The 16563-nt window shown below is 29.5% G+C and overlaps 1 protein-coding gene across 2 annotated transcripts in view; it reads right to left on the bottom strand.

The window, feature by feature from the left end:
- Window positions 1–9179, bottom strand: part of B4 (imaginal disc development protein B4) — a 225792-nt gene extending 216613 nt beyond the window's left edge. For both annotated transcript variants that reach the window (XR_011395541.1, XM_070107200.1), the window contains exon 1: window positions 8990–9179. The gene's annotated coding sequence lies outside the window, so the exon portion shown is untranslated. The remainder of the gene's footprint in view (window positions 1–8989) is intronic.
- Between the last annotated feature and the right edge of the window lie 7384 nt (window positions 9180–16563).

Below are 16563 nucleotides of genomic sequence, written 5' to 3'. Positions count from 1 at the left end.
TATTTCAGAAACATACTTTGTGGTAGTATTAGCTTTAGCAAAGGTCACAGCACCATTTCTTGCGCTTATGTGCCATTTGTGCTACGTTTTTCATAAGTTTATAGTTGGTAGAATCAAAAATGATTAGTGAAACTAGTTTTAGCTTATTTCCAAATCTATTCTGATATCACTTTTTAAGGCTCCACAAACTTATTTCAAAGTGATTTTGGCTATAGCAAAGGTTACAGTACCATCTCTCGGACTTATGTATCATTTATGTCAAGTGTTTCAGAAGTTCAAAATTGGTAGAATCAGAAATGATTAGTGAAACTAGTTTTAGCTTCTTTCCAAATATTTTCTGATTCCACCTTTTAAGACTTCATAAGCATACTTCGTTGCCCTCTTGGCTATAGCAAAGATCACATTAGCATCTCTCGGGCTTATGCATCATTTCTGTCAAGTGTTTCATAAGTTCATATTTTGCAGAATCCGAAATGTTTCGAGAAACAGTAGATGACTCTATTCTTTGAGTAGTTTAGCAAGATTTTTCAGTAGGTCTTTTCGACAATCTTCACTTCACTGCATTCATAAAATATATAGTGAAATTCTGCAGATGATTATTGACTTCTAACCAAACTTTTAACATCTAAAAAACAAGTTTTTCGCTTTGCTGTCTATAACCAAAGCTGTAATTAATAAAATGCATTAATTCTGCTTCTTTTAGACAGCTCGCCGACCATCAATTATTATGATCTTTAATTTCAAGCAACTACAACAAGATTCAGTGACTCAGTAGGCTTCACGCCTACTCAATATTAATTAATTATCCGCAAATATTCTGCGTTCCTTATTTACAACATATAATACCTTGAACCCGGATCTCCTTGTGTGTGCTACTGGTGCGCTTTTGCATAATATCAAGTGGAGCTAAAAAAAACAAAAAATATTTTTTCTTCAATTTCCAAAACAAAAAAGTTAAAAATTATATAATCTCTAGCCGCTTGGTGTTTCACATTACGTAGTTTCGGGCGAAATACTACAAGCAGTCATAAATATTCGTAATGAGAAGTGAGAAAAAAATTTCTTTGTCAGCGATTTTAGATTTTCTACTTTTTTTCCGTCTTTTTCGCAAGACACTACGCCGGCGTTAAATTTCTCCAAGTCACTGTTCGTTGTCTCGAATAAATAACTTGTGTTGCTACCTATTGTTTGTTAGATGGATGAGCGTTTAAATAGGTTGTGCTGCTTGTCAGTTCGCTGTTTTTCTACTTTTCTACTTTAAGTTGTTGTTTTTTTTTTTTTGTGTGTGTGTTTCAACACTTACACATACATTGTTTTTTGTTTGAAGTGTTGTTGCTCCTCTTGCTTTACAGTCTGCTGTTGTTGCACATAATTTATGCCGACAGGTGATACTTTTCGGTGATTCTACGATGCTAGAATGCCATCTTTCTTAACACGTACAAGCTTTTTACAAAAAACAACAACCTGGTAACATATTGTGTACTGCGCACTCTCCTCCGCACTAGCGGTAAAACTATCGTGGCATACCCGCACTCTGGCTTGTAAAGCTGACTATTAGTCGTTGTTATTGCATATATTGGTGCTGTAACGGCACTATATTTTTTGGAAAGCATTTTCCAAAATTTTATTGTGTTTGTGTATTTTTCAACTTTTTTATTTGATTTTTGTTTTATTTTTTTTTCGCCTTTGTATCTTGTTTCATCGTATATAATAATTTTTGCATAACTGACAGCTGACATTTGGCAGTTGACAGTTGACAGCGTAGCAAACAGCACAGCCGAAGCTGAAGCCAACACTGAGCCAAGTACGCGAAGTATGAAGTCAAAAAGCACTTACATACATATATGAAATAGTATATACAAATGTACATGTATGTATATTTATATATGTATGTTAAAAACGGCGAAAAGTGCGCAAAAAATTTGCATTAATTTCTTTCAAAACTTAAAAATATATTTTTTATTGTTATCTATTTTGGCCAATTCAACTATCTCTAGTCGCTTGGAACTTTCGGACACTCAAAAGTAGCACGAAATAAAATTTTTTTTGGAAATCGGTTAAGCTCAGACAGATAGCTATATCAATACTACGCATATTCTAGCTCTCCGGAGCTATACAGAAACATATATTTAGCAGGAGCATAGTTTTATTAAAATTTTTGTGTTCAAAATTTTTAAGTAACTCGTTTGAAAAACTCATATATTTTAGATAAATATGGTGGAGAATATAATTTATTCGAACTATTTTTCTTAAATAAAGATATATGAATAAAAAAAAAATTATATAATTTTGTTAAGGTTTTTTTATTTTAAAAATATTTTTCAATATTTTATATATTTTTTTAATTTTTTTTTATTCATATATCTTTATTTTAAATTATTTTTAAATATTTTATGATTTTTAGCAATTGTTTTAATTATTTGTATACATTTAGTTTGGAAATATTTAAGTTTTAGAAAACAACATTTGCATTTAATAATTCGGTAAATTACTTTTATATATGAAATATTATTAAATAAAAAATACATATACTAGTATAGTATCAGTAAGAATGAATATGAGGGAGTATGGGTAGTTCTGAGTATGGTTATGAGCATGATTGATTTTTTACAGTTAAAGTAAGCCAAAAAAGTACGAATGCGAGCAGGTGTGAGTGTTTGTTTGAGTATGAGTATACTTGTAAGTAGACGAGTATGGAACTTTATGCGGTTAAAGCAGACTTTATATAAACTTAACATATGCAAAATTAAGATTGTGTATAATTTTATAACAAAGTTTTACATACAAAGTATATTTCGAAAAGGTTTTGAAAATTTCTGCCTGAGTTAAAGTATGAATACAAGTATGAGTATTGAATGTTATACGTAGTCATAGTAACCCTTTAGGGTTATAAAATATATGTGTACGAATATGAATCTAAGTAAACATAAGTTGTCTTTTCTACAGACAGACAAATTTTCTGCACATTATAAGTTATGACAAATTATGCTGAGTATGACTATGAGTACAACTAAGTATGAGTATTAGGTATACGGAAGAAGAAAATTTTAAAAACACTAAACTAACGAAAAGTTATGAAAGAATAATTACATATTAAAGTATAAATATATATAAGTTTAAAAAATTAGGAAATTAAGTTTTTCTGATACGGTAAAGGAATATTTTTGTAAAATAAAACTATGAAAAATTATGGCATACACAAGTATGAATACAAGTACGTCCGAGTATTGAGTATAAGTATGAATATGAGTATGGGTATGAGTATAAGTAAGTGATGGTTTTAACTTTTATGCTAATAAATAATTTTCCTATGAAAGCCTAAGCTATGAAAAATTGTTTATGTAGATGAGTATGAGTATAAATAAACAATAGTATTGAGTTTTGTATGGTACAATTACAGTTTTTTTTTGTAAATATGAGAATGAGTAAAAGTAAGTGTAGGTTTTAACCTTAATACTGATAAATAATAATCCTAAACCATGAAAAATTGTCTATGTATATGAGTATGAGTATAAATAAACAATAGTCTTGAGTTATATATGGTACAATTACAGGTTTTTTTTTTTGTAAGCCTGAAACTATGCAAATTTTTTAAAATTATTTAACTGCTTTAACTAATTACTTTATTCACTTTAGTGAATTTTAACACAAATTTTGTTTAATTTTACTTTCATTACAACACAACTTTCACTTCCTGTTTAAAAAATTTTAAAAGTATTACTATAGATATATGTATTAGTAAAAGTAAACTAAGCATTCCAAATACTTAAGCAAAAATGCCTTTCTGTTGTTTTGAATTTTTTTTGCGACTTGTAAAAATTCAGACCACGAGATGTTTAAATTTGGCGTGATTGATGATCTTGGTGATTGAATATTAATTGTCTGTTTGCATATAAATACATGAATATGTATTTGTATGTATTAATATTTGGGGTATTTATTTTGCAAAAAATATATTATATAAAAATAAATAAAATACAGTTTATATTTTTAGAAAAACCAAAGAGAAAGAAACCCCGAATTTCAAAATTTGAAAATGAATTGAGTTTAGAAAGAAAATAATTTAGAAAATGTATGTAAAATTGAGGTAAGTATGAATAAAGGTCTTCAAAAATGTACCTGCTGATTTTTTACAGCTGAAAAGCAAAAAAATACCCAGAGCATCATGACTACCGCAACTCGAATACATTGAAAAATTAGCGTGGAAACTAATTCAAATGCACATTGCAACTCATTAGCCCTATGTCGAAGAAAGGGAAGCATGATGAATGATCAGACTTACCCAAGAGTTTAGGTTAGTTTTGTCCATTCGGTCTTAAGGAAGTCATAGAACAGCAATGAATATCTGGTAGTGCTGTCGGATAACTATTTGTGACTTAACCGATAGTTGGCTTGCTGGGAAATGAATATATGCTCAATATACTTTCGCTTAAACCCAAAGGCAGCGAACAAAAACCTTAAGAGGGGTGAGTCGATTGCAAGTGGATTATTTATGTGTGTTACAACAAAATATATTAAAATATTTCAAGAATTTAATTTCCGCATTCAACTCACAGATGCAAATCTAGTATTTAAGGGTAATCCCTGTTTTTTGCGAAAAACATTATATAAAGTATATAGTTTCTTCTTATTCAATAGTAATGAATATTTCCTTTTAGGACATTTTCACCCTCAAACTTCAACCTTCTTGTTCAGCCACCACTGCTTTCGATGTTTACATAACGTACTTATATTTTTCACTTAACATTTGATTTGCTAAAATTAGAAGAAATGTATTTCACAGAGTGATTAACACCTGCTGTTTTAGGAAAATCGCCAAACAATGCAGTAATAAATTACGCTGCCGCACTCTTCGTTTCAAGAAGGCGAAATATACATATATAGAGCGCTACAGATATGAGTCTAAATTTGTATGTGTGTTTGTTTATGCTTATTTCACTGGGTTTATTAATTAATCGCTACTTTTACATGCGATTTTCACATAATTAATCATTTATGAGATATCATCCACCAATGCAAATTGCGGAAGTGCTGATATAAGTTAATCTTTTTGTTGTTGTTGTGCAATAGCTAAACATCTAAAAAAGAAACATATGAAAGCTGTTTGTCCGGTATATATGTGAGTAATTATATAAAAATATATATGAATAAACCGGTTGAGAATTGCAGCCAGGTGCATTCTACTCAAATTAACACTTTTAGATTGCGTCAGTATGGAACTTTTTTGTAATTTATTTAGAATCATTAAATTTCCAAGTGGCGCTTGAGAAAGTTATAAAATACAGTGGGTGTTAGATTTTGAGTGACAAGTCTGATTTGAAGAGATATTAAACTCATAAGTTTATCTAAATATATTGGACCCAAATAGTAGTGATTTTTACAGTTATAAATTTTTTGAAAATTTTGAAAATATTACCATATATCAGAGAGTTTGAAAAGTTCGTATCATTCCAAGAAAAGTAAAGTTTTTCGCAAACTCGACTTTATTAAACAACAAAGATACCTTTAAGGGTTGAGTGGTACTATGTCGAACTTTCAACTTTACGATCACGCATATATTCGTAGTATTTTTAGTATATGATCGCAAAATATTGCTGTGTCTCGGCGATTTTTTTTTAAAGATATTTCTTTCTTAAAGCCTGAGAACATAAACAGCTCAATAAAGGTAAGATTCGAAGAATACGGTAAATTCGTAACTAATTCGAAGCAAAATTCATTGAATTCAAAATTTGAATTATCAAAAGTTCATAAATCATATGTCAACTCTTTCGATCAACCTAATTTTAAAAACACCAAGATTCATTTTATTTTAATTTTTGGTATTTTTCTCATATGGAATCCCGATGCACACTGTACATTTCACGAAACCCTAATTTATCTCTTTTTATACCCATAATAGTATATATTAAGTTTGCTAGGAAATTTGTAACACCCTGGAGGAAACGTCAGACACCATGTTCGTTTATATATACGCGAGCTAGTCCCCGGGTTTTGAGATAACGATCTGAAATTAATCGATTTGAAATTTTGCATGCATCCTTTTCTGCCCAAAAAGCTTTTCATTTGTCGGAACTGCCGATATTGAACCACTAAAGCATATAGCTGGTATATAAACTGAACGATCGGAATCAAGTGCTTGTATGGAAAACTTTTTTATTAGACAAGATATCTTCACGAAATTTGACAAGCTGTATTTTAAAAAGCAATGCTATAATCTCCAAAAAAATATTTAGATCGGTCCACTATAGCATATAGCTACCATACAAACTTAGAATTCCAAATCAAATTCTTTTATGGTGAACTTTATGATTTCACAAAATTTCTTTACGAAAATACGTATAAATTATAAATTATAAACGTTGTCGGCGCTACAATACTTAAACATAGTGTTCAGATGAAATCATTATAGCATATAGCTGCCATACAAACTGACCGAAAGAAAAATATATCCCACGAACCAGTTGTCTGACAGCAGTCAAAAGTGTCTTGTGGTGGTTAGGTTTACCTTTAAAATATATGGGTTAAATTTTAGAGGCGTCTTAACTTTATATACAAGTATGTATATATATATTATATATACATATATAAAATGTTTTATGTGTTTTCCATTTTTCTTTCCCATTGATTTTCTCATTTACTGTATAATACAATCGAATATTATGCAGAAATCTCACCAAACTTATGCATAAATTAGTTAAATATTATTTATCGTTAATTATCTTTGGTGGTTTCATTATATCAGTACGCTACTTATTGCTTATGGTATACAATTATGCAACTAAAATCAGTTTAACCATTTAGTTGATTATTTTAACAAATTTTATGTGTATCACACATAAGCGCAATTTACAGTTAAAATACACTAATAAATATTTTGGCAACCGAAAAAGCATAAATGGTAGTGACAAACAATATAACAAGCACACACACAATCACTGATCCACACACATATGCAAATATGACTTGGTACAGCAGTAGCGACCATAAACGGAAATATGCAAATGATTATTAATAAATTTTGTATTTTGAAATTGTTATCGCCAATGTATTTTCGCTAATTTCAGCTGCTTAAAATTTTTCGCATTAACAACGTTTGTCGACATAAACATACTAATATGGCGAACATTTATTTGTTTTTAATATACTTGATGGCTCTTAATTCATAATGAATTGTATTCGTTGCATTTACGAATTGTTGTTGTTTCTGCTTGAGTTTTGTTTTTGTTGGTTTTTGTTTGTCATTCGTGTGTTATTATTAGCGAGTTGAAATCATTTTATGCTTGAAAATTAGAATTTAATTGATTTTCTAATACCGTAAAATTGACAGATTACGAGCAGTTCAGAAATTTTATGCCGAACGCGTGGCAAATGGGCACCAGGCAGCGCTTAGACGAGTATACAAGTATATATATGTACTTGTAAGTGTTCGATCTCTGTGTGAATGTGCGTAGGTTAATATACTTAAGTGTGAAGCCCTATATGGTGAATACAGCATTGAAAGTGGTAAAATTCGTTATTTAGTGGTAAATTTAAGATATGAAGAGGTGAATTCGTTACGAAATTTTACGAGTTCAACAAAAAAACCTTTGAAAACGATACGCCTATTATTGCGATCTTCCAACTTTTCGGTATCATATTCGTAATACGTTTGGTATATGGTTCCAAAATTGTCCTTAGTCTCGACGATTTATTTCTTAGGTCTGAGCACAGACAAAACCGATGGCGTTCAGATCTAAAGAAGAAACTTTATCTTGAACCAGAATTTGTGTTTCTAACCACAACTTCTCGCTTACCGTACACTCGAGACCAGTGAAGGTATGTTTCGACTTCTTTCGAGTTACTTCAAGATTACACTGATTTGGATTGCAGTTAACTGTTTGGCTGATGAGCTTGCCAAGTAAGGTACTTCAGTCTGACTAGCAGCAGAACAGGCACGGATAGGAGTTCCACTGACTTTTTGCGATTCACTACGGCATAGTTAGGCCTCTGTCAAGCTCGACAAACCTTTGTTAGATACCAGAAAGGTCTTTGTGATCTCTGGTAAATCGTAAGAGGTCTAGTGAGCTCCTCGTTCTCAGCAATTTTCACCTTTCAATAGCTATAGGAGTTCTAATTGGACACTATCCGATCAGAATTCATGCGATAAGATTTAAAATTTTAACAAATACCAATTGCACATGCTGCATAGAAGTGTATGAGATAGATTGATCTGAAGACTTCCTTCTTGAATGTTCGACAACTATTAGATTAAGGCTAAAATAACTCAGATTCGAGACTTTTAGACATCCAGGTGAAATGGTGCAAGAAGATATAAACTACATAAGCAGATTTGTGATTGGTTCAAGGCACTTTGTCGCGAGTTAAAATTCAACAGCAGGAGTTCTTTTCTAACTTCACAAAAAATTATATTTAGCAGTCGAAGTAAGATCCCCCGCCATCTTGAGGATCAGCCATCTAACCTAACCGAACTTCAATTGAATGCTTCAAGTAACTGCCTTTCCTAGTGGCTTAATCTTGATACTCACTTCAAATTTTGAAGTCATTAGGTGGCCATCGAGCTTATTGTCTAAAAATTGATGGACTTGTTAATATAGTTTTCTGGTTGTACTTTCACATACCTGCCGTGTGTTTAAACTACTGTTTATGGTCATAAAATAATAGCCCCGATCTAATAAGTTAATAGCTCTTGATGATTTCCAACCTTTCAATGTATACTAAAAATTATTTTGCGACAACTTTGGGTGGTAAAAAGGGATATCAAAATTACTCTGCTTAACTTAAAAGAGGTAGTCGGACTAGAAAAATTGTACATAACCTTTCACAGAAGTGATAGTTGGTTCGAGTTCAAGCTAAGAAACCATTAAACTATGTGCGAACTCTGGGACCGCTTTATTATTTTGTTAGTTAAAAATAGTTGTTTAAGCAGTTTTGACTGTAAGTTTTCGGTTTCGCTTTTATATCAACAAAAAATTTAGCAAACTTTACTCACCTTATAAATTTTACCGCTGTAGCAGTGCAGTTGGTACACAAATACGCCTTCAAATCATTACATTTTTCTCGCATAATTTTCTTTTAAACACTACGCAAAGTAATTAGTTTTAGCTTTTTTACAGCAATAAATTTTTAATCACTTTTTTATTTGTTTTATATGCCTTTTTTGGCGCAGTAAAATTAAATTGGAAATATTTTCTAATTTTTTTTTTTTTTTTAAAGAAACATTTCAGCGTTTGCGTTTGCTGATATATTTTTAGCAGTATTCTTATATTTAAACAATTTTTAGTATTTTATTTTATTTTTACACACATTTTCAAATTTATTAACGCGTTCAATTTGCGCTTTTCATTGTTTAATCAATTAATTAGTTTGAATTTTCTACCCAAATATTGCTCATATTAATTATTCAAGTAATTTGATTGAAAATTTGTTGTTTTTTCGACATTTAATTTGTTAGAAAATGCATACACACACACTCGAAAAGTGATAGTTAGTGGGGATCTCACAAAACATCAACAGCAGACTTGCAAATTATCACATAAGAGAGACGACGTTCACGCCGGTTTTCTGCAAGGAGAGTAAAAAATAAATTTTTAGAAATTATGCATAAATTTTTGAATAAATTTTTAAAATTAATTATAAACCTATTTCAGTTATGATTAATAATGGACAGCTAAATTGTAAACACGAAATTAGTTAACCATAAAAATGAGAACAAAGCAATCGCAAGTAAGGCAACAAAATAAAAACAACAACAATAAAAAACGTAAAAAATTAAAACTCAAACACAAAAGGGGATAACTGCACGCGATTTTGTGTTGGTGGAGCAAAAAAAAAAACAAAAAAAGTTGCGCTGCTTTGCCGCTTAGCAACAAGTAGAATAGCGTGAGAGCGACCAGTCAGCGCGGCGGTCGGTTATTTGACCACAAAGTACACGTAGTGGCGTACAGCTGTTCGCTGAACTGTTTCAACTCACCGAGTACAAAGGGAAATTTACAAAAAACAAAAAAAAAAACAACAAAAATTACAAAAATAAAAACAAAAGGCAAAAAACAACACAAAACAATTGGCACATTCAGAACGTAAATAAATTAGAGGCATCATAACTGTACATACACATACTTGTAGACACACACACACGCACACAAGGTATGTGCACGCCCGCATCTATTGTACATCCAGAGCAAAAGTAATTACTAAAAACGCGCATTGGCTCGATTTTTACGCTGGTCAACTTCCAATGAAGGCTGTCTGTCATTTTTATAGTGCTCAATGCGAGACTGACTGACACCGGTCATATATGAGTACGTACAAAGATATTTATTTTTATTATTTCTAATTACTATATGTACATTAGCCTCGAATCAGGCCAAAAATACTAGGCGCTTTAATAAAATATTTGTGTTGTGTGCGTGACTACTATTCTGATAGACCTGAGTGCGAAACTCGATCAAAATTATATATATAAAACTAAAAATATTGTACTTAAAAAGAGACCTTAAAGACAATCTATCGATGCTCAAAGGTGTAAGATTCACAATAGCCAGTTTTGAGGTTATGTACTAATAATAAATCTGCTGAAATTTATTCGGTTATTTTCTCACTTTCGATGTTAAAAGCCACTTTTTCTTAAGAATTTTAATATTAAAGATGGATTTTTCCTTATAGCAGACTTTCGATACTTTAAGCAACTTTTTTCGAAAACCCATGTTTTGGAGAATAATTTAGAAATGCGGGTTGGTAAAATTTTTTCTTAAAAAACAAAAAACAGAATTTCAATGCTGAAATTTTTACGAATTCAAGTTTAGAACCAAATTTTTTTGAAATTTATTTTTAGAGGCAAAAAAATTTTTGGTAAGACAAATTACAATTAGCACAAATTTAGTTATCAAAATATTTAAAAAAAAAATTAAATAACCAAAAATATTTAGAAAAAACAGTAAACAAAATTTTTTTTTTTAATTTTAAAATTTCAGTATTAAATTTTTTTTTTAATTTTGTCAAAATTTTATTGTATTTTTTTATTTATTTTGGCTACAACTTTTAAATTGTTAAATTTACAAAACTAAATATCGTTAAAGTTATAATACAAAATATTATAAAAAATGTTAATAAATATTTCGAAACCAAAATTATATTTTTTAACTATCGTTTCGAAACGTTCTCAAAAACTATTGCTCTTAATTATAATTTTTTTTCTGCGTTAAATACTCTTTAATAACTAATTTTATTGTTATAAAAAATTAAAAAAAATTTTTCTGTTAAATTTAATTTAAAAAAAATAACTTTTTTAAATATTTTATTAAGTTAGAAAAATTGTATCCATTCGTGAACTACAATTTATTTAATAATGAATCAAATTTATTTAAAAATCAAACACTTGAAATACAAAACTTTTAAAAGGAAGTGTTTAGTTTGTAATGAAAATTAACTTTTGAAAATTCTCATTTCCATAATCTACCAAAACTTTAGAACATCAGCAATGCTGATGACAAAGAATTATTTTCAAATATTAAAAAAAAATGTTAAGGCTATTTATTTAAATATTTTCATATATTTCAATTTTATTTTTGTCGAGCACATTAATTTTGACATTTAAAATATTTTCCGTGTCAAAAGTAATTTTTGTTTTCAAAATTTATTTTTCAAATTTTTTAAATATATAATAAATTTAAACCAATTTTTTATTTTTTTTCGAAATAAATTACCCAAAATTTTTAAAAATATTAAATATTTGCCAAAATTTTTTTTTCAATTTTTTGTTTTTTTTTTCAAAATATATTTTTTCAATTTTTCTAAAGCAAATATTTAATTTTGTATATTTGCACCAAAAAGAATTTATTCCAAATATCAGAAAAAATATTTAGAAAATCATTAATTTTTTACTTCTGCATGTGTTAGACAACCAAATATTTTTGTGTTTTTGTTCACTTTTGTAGATATAATATGTACGTGTGGTTGTTTGTGTGCGTGCTTGTCCACCCATGCGAGTGTCAAGTAGTCATGTGTTCACTAATTTTTTTCGTGACATGAACATATTAATTCTACACGCGGACAGGCCTCTTTTATTCCTCCATGCCAACAAAGTGCCGTTTGCTTGTACCTAGCAACAAAATTACATATTGCTGCTGTTGTTGTATATTGACTATAGTTATAAATATATTGTGCAGATATTTAATATATGTATTTGATGAATTTTTCGGTTTTTTTTTTTTTGAGATTTTTGTGTAGTTGTTGCTTTTTGTGTTGTCATATTTTTGCTGACAGCAAACAAAATTAATTGCATGTTAGCAAAAAATGGTTAAAAACATGTGCAAACATGAGCATGAACATCAAATGGCAAATGGAAACGTTTAGACAAACATGCCGCGTCATTATAATTATTAGACAGAAATGGAGATTAGGTTAAAGAAATCGATGGCCGTCGAACGCAATAGTTGTCAAATAAAGTTATTGCACTTTTGTGGAATGTTTGCGTAAATTTTTTTTCAATAAATTTAAATGGAATTAATTTGGAAATTAAATTATTACCAAAAATACAAAAAAAAAATTATAAATATATTTCATTACTTATTATTACTATTATATAGATTTACTTTATACATTTTGGAACTATATTATAATAAATAATATAGTGTGTATTTTTGAAGGTATAGAATGTCCTAGAGGAATAGCTGTCAAACCCAGCTGTCAAAGCAAACACATGCGTTTGGATATTTTTGTTCAATATAATTTGACGAATTACCATAAGAAGACTTACACCAGAATAAAGTTTAAAATTACTGTCTTATACCCTGAGCAGGTATGTATATATATTATATTAAGTTCAACACGGAAGTTTGTATAAAACATATGTGTGTATATGTAAATTATCAGCATGATAAGCTGAGTCGACTTAGCCATGTCCGTCTGTCTGTATATATGCAAATTAGTATCTGAGTTCACGATATCGATCAGAAATTTGCACACGTCATTTTCTTCCCAAGAAGCTGTTCGTACGTCAAAACTGTCGATATCGAACCACTTTATGTTATAGCTGCCATACTAACTGATCTTTCAAAATAAAACTCTTGTTTAAAAAACTGTTTCATTTGATGAGGTATCTTCACGAAATTTGGCACGGGTTATTGTCTAAGGCAATGGTGTAATCTCCGTAAAATGTGTTCAGATCGGATCATTTTAACATATAGCTGCCAACAAATTTAACGATCGGAAATAAGTTCTTATAAGGAAACTTTTGTATATGTGAAGGCTTTAAAGCTTCGGTGCAAGCGAAGTAAAATTTTTTCTTGTTTAGTTTAAAATTAATTATTTTATTTAATAAATAAATAAAAATAATATTTATTTAAAAAATGTAATGTACTTTAGCAGTTGGTGATTCATTTCGAAAAATTTTTGACTCAATTGATCACGTAAGCCATCGCAATTAAAACTTCTGAAGAGAAGTGCCTGGCGGTGAAGAAGATTTGTCAGCTCAAAATTATCTTCAGTCCAAAAATTAAACATACACAATTAATTTAATAGATGAATACCGATAATGAACAAAGGACTTGGCAAAATTTTGATTTTTAACAAAATGGGGCTTTGCAAAAAATTATCTGACAAATATATGTAGGAAAGGAGTGTGAAAATTTCAACCCAATTTGTTCAGCCGTTTCAGAGAAATTTTCATCGCCGACTCTGAAAACAGCGTTTCGAGTGTATTTAACCGTTTAAAAGTTGGAGTGAGAATAATCATTAAAAGGCTCTAGAGGCTGACATGCATACTAAAGGTTTATACTTTTCTAAGACTAAATATATGTAGAACTAATATTAATGTGATTATTAAGCGGGTTGAGCAAATATTTCCCGACGTTTTGATCATTGTCAACCGTCAAAATACCAAATAGTTCCAGTAGAATAGTGTTGCTAGCCAAAAGGCTCGCTGACCGAATCGTGTCAAGAAACGTTTCTGACGAATGGTCACCTAGGCCATAAAAAACACTTTAAGAACAGGAAAATGTTTTTGAGTGGCAACTCGGAGGAATTTTTTAACTTTTTAGCTATAGAGTGATTGATTTAATTTGGTTAAACTACTTTTTTTTTAAATTATTTCAAGGGAGTGATTTTTGCTGAAAAACCAACTACGATTGACTTTTTGAAAACCAATATTCTCATAAGGCTGGCTGTTCTGGAAAAAGTGGTGCACATTTGGACCAACAGAAAATGTAGTGCCCAAAATACTAAATAATAAAGCCAATATATTTAATATTTCTTTAATTTTTCAATGTATTATTTTAACTAAGTTTTGACTAACTCTAAAAAAAGACATCCTTTATTGCCTTAATACAATATTGAGAATACAAAAATCTGTATATATATGCATACAACATATAAACTAAATGACTATAAAACCATTTATTATATATTAATATATATGTAAATTTGGAATACAAATATATCCATACTCTAAATGGGGATTAGCAACACAAATGACTTGGCTGCAATTTCCCCAAACGCATCACATGATTTATTGCTTTAGTTACAGATTTTTACACAAATACTTACATATTTATCTATTTGCAACACAAAGTAAATCAATTCAACCGAGAATAGGCGATTTGGCAAGCTTTGAAAGCCGAATAGTTGAGGTAGGACCACATAGTACGCGCATTAAACGGAGCGCAAATGAAAGCAAGACGCTTTGCAAAACATTTTCGTTTCTTTTTTATTTTTAACGGCAACGAAAAGGGTGTGTGCTTGATTTATACATTCATTTATGTAAATATTCGGGCAAATGTGTGAAAGGTGAGCAGACTGAGGATGCTTTTACTTTCACCTTGAAGGCGTTAACTTTCTTTTTCATTTAATTACATATCATTATTGGAATTGGATTGGTGAAATATATTTGGATATATATTCGGTAACGCGTACCGGGTGAGGTATTTGGCTTGCCCCCAAAAATTAAAGCAACCTTTCAAAAAGCTGCAAATGCTAAGTAGAGTAGAGATCAAGCGAAGAAGATGACTGTTAAGAGGAGCAGAATAATTTTTTTATAATACAAACTAAAAGAAGTCGAAATTGGAGTTCACTTACAATAAATATTCATACAGTTGAGAATTAGGAGTAAATTTTGTAGAGCAATGAAATTATGCAATTAAATAATCATCAGTGAATTGAATAGACTTTTGTCAAATGTCTTTATTTGACAAAAACTTCGCGAAAGTATATATTTTGCATACAAAAATTTGAGCTAACTAAGGTTTCATTCATCGAAAATTAGTTCTTTATTTTACAAAAGTCATAATAAAATATTCAAAAATGTTTTATAAATTCTCTTGAAAAAATTTATTCTTAAAGCAAATAAATTTGCAAGGGAAAATATTAATGACTACTTTTTCTAAAGAGTTTCTGTGGGTTTTACTATTTGTTAAAATCTGATAATCTGGTAAGCAAACTTCATTGCGGAATGAAAAAAAAAATTTAATGATTTATATTTTACTTATTATATACATTACCGTATTTAGTTACTATTCGGATATCAGTCGAAACCCACAAATTGTTAGAGGGTTCGGACAACTTGACAACTTGTGCTTGAGCACTAAAGAATATGGTAGTTGATGCTCAGTACCAAACAATGACTCTAAAGCTTAAAACCCAAGGCTCAAAAAATTAAAGTGAAGATAAAAAAATGCAAGCTCACTATTTTTGCAGTTATTTACTTAATTTATTATGATATTAAAAATTGTTTGCGCTTTTATTTATTATAATTTTCATTAGCTGGCAACCATAACTACAAATAAGCTATTTTCGTATTGAGCTAGCTCTTTGTGTAACAAAAGTGTTTAATGCTACTGAAGAAATCAATAAAAAAATCTATATTTTTTATTTTTGTGAGTACTTATTTTTTTTATATTTATTTTTCTTAGCATTAATTTTTGTAATAATGCTTCAATTAAATTAAATTAAAATTACAAATAATGTGACATCACTAAAAAAAATTATGAAAAATTCTTGAAAAGGTATACAGGCTACGTTAACCATTAAATATTATAAAATATATTTTATGTATTTTTTTTTGTATAATTTTTTAATAGGTGGCAAGCCTAATTTAAAGTATACGGCAAGTACTTATATAGTGAAAGGACTACTCATCACTTAATAGGCGACTTATTTAAATAAAAAATTTGGTAAATGGTGAAAACCTAGAGTAAATACTTTTTCTTTACTTCAGCAGTTGTGTTCATTTCTTTCTCTAAACGCTGTTTTAAAAGACGCCGGGGAAAATATCACAGAAACGGCTGGCCAATTGACTTAAAATTTTAAAACGACTTTCGTAGGTGTAGTTGACAAGTAATGATCGAAGCAATAACATTTTTGATAAAAATTTAGACTTTTTAAGCCACTTTGAAGTGTAAATTTTTTCACAAAAATTTACTGTTTTTTGTCAGAAATCAGAATTATGACTAGTTCTTCGTTCATTACTTATATTCATTAATTGTTTTAGGATTTTTTTTTAAGTTTTGAATTTGAGATAATTTTAAGCAGAAAAGTCTTCCTCGCCGGCAGACATTTTTTTCGAAGATGATC

This window comes from Bactrocera oleae, chromosome 3, assembly GCF_042242935.1.
Source record: "Bactrocera oleae isolate idBacOlea1 chromosome 3, idBacOlea1, whole genome shotgun sequence".
Taxonomy (NCBI): domain Eukaryota; kingdom Metazoa; phylum Arthropoda; class Insecta; order Diptera; family Tephritidae; genus Bactrocera; species Bactrocera oleae.
Note: the sequence above shows the minus strand (reverse complement) of the source record. Positions and strands in the feature narration are given on the sequence as shown.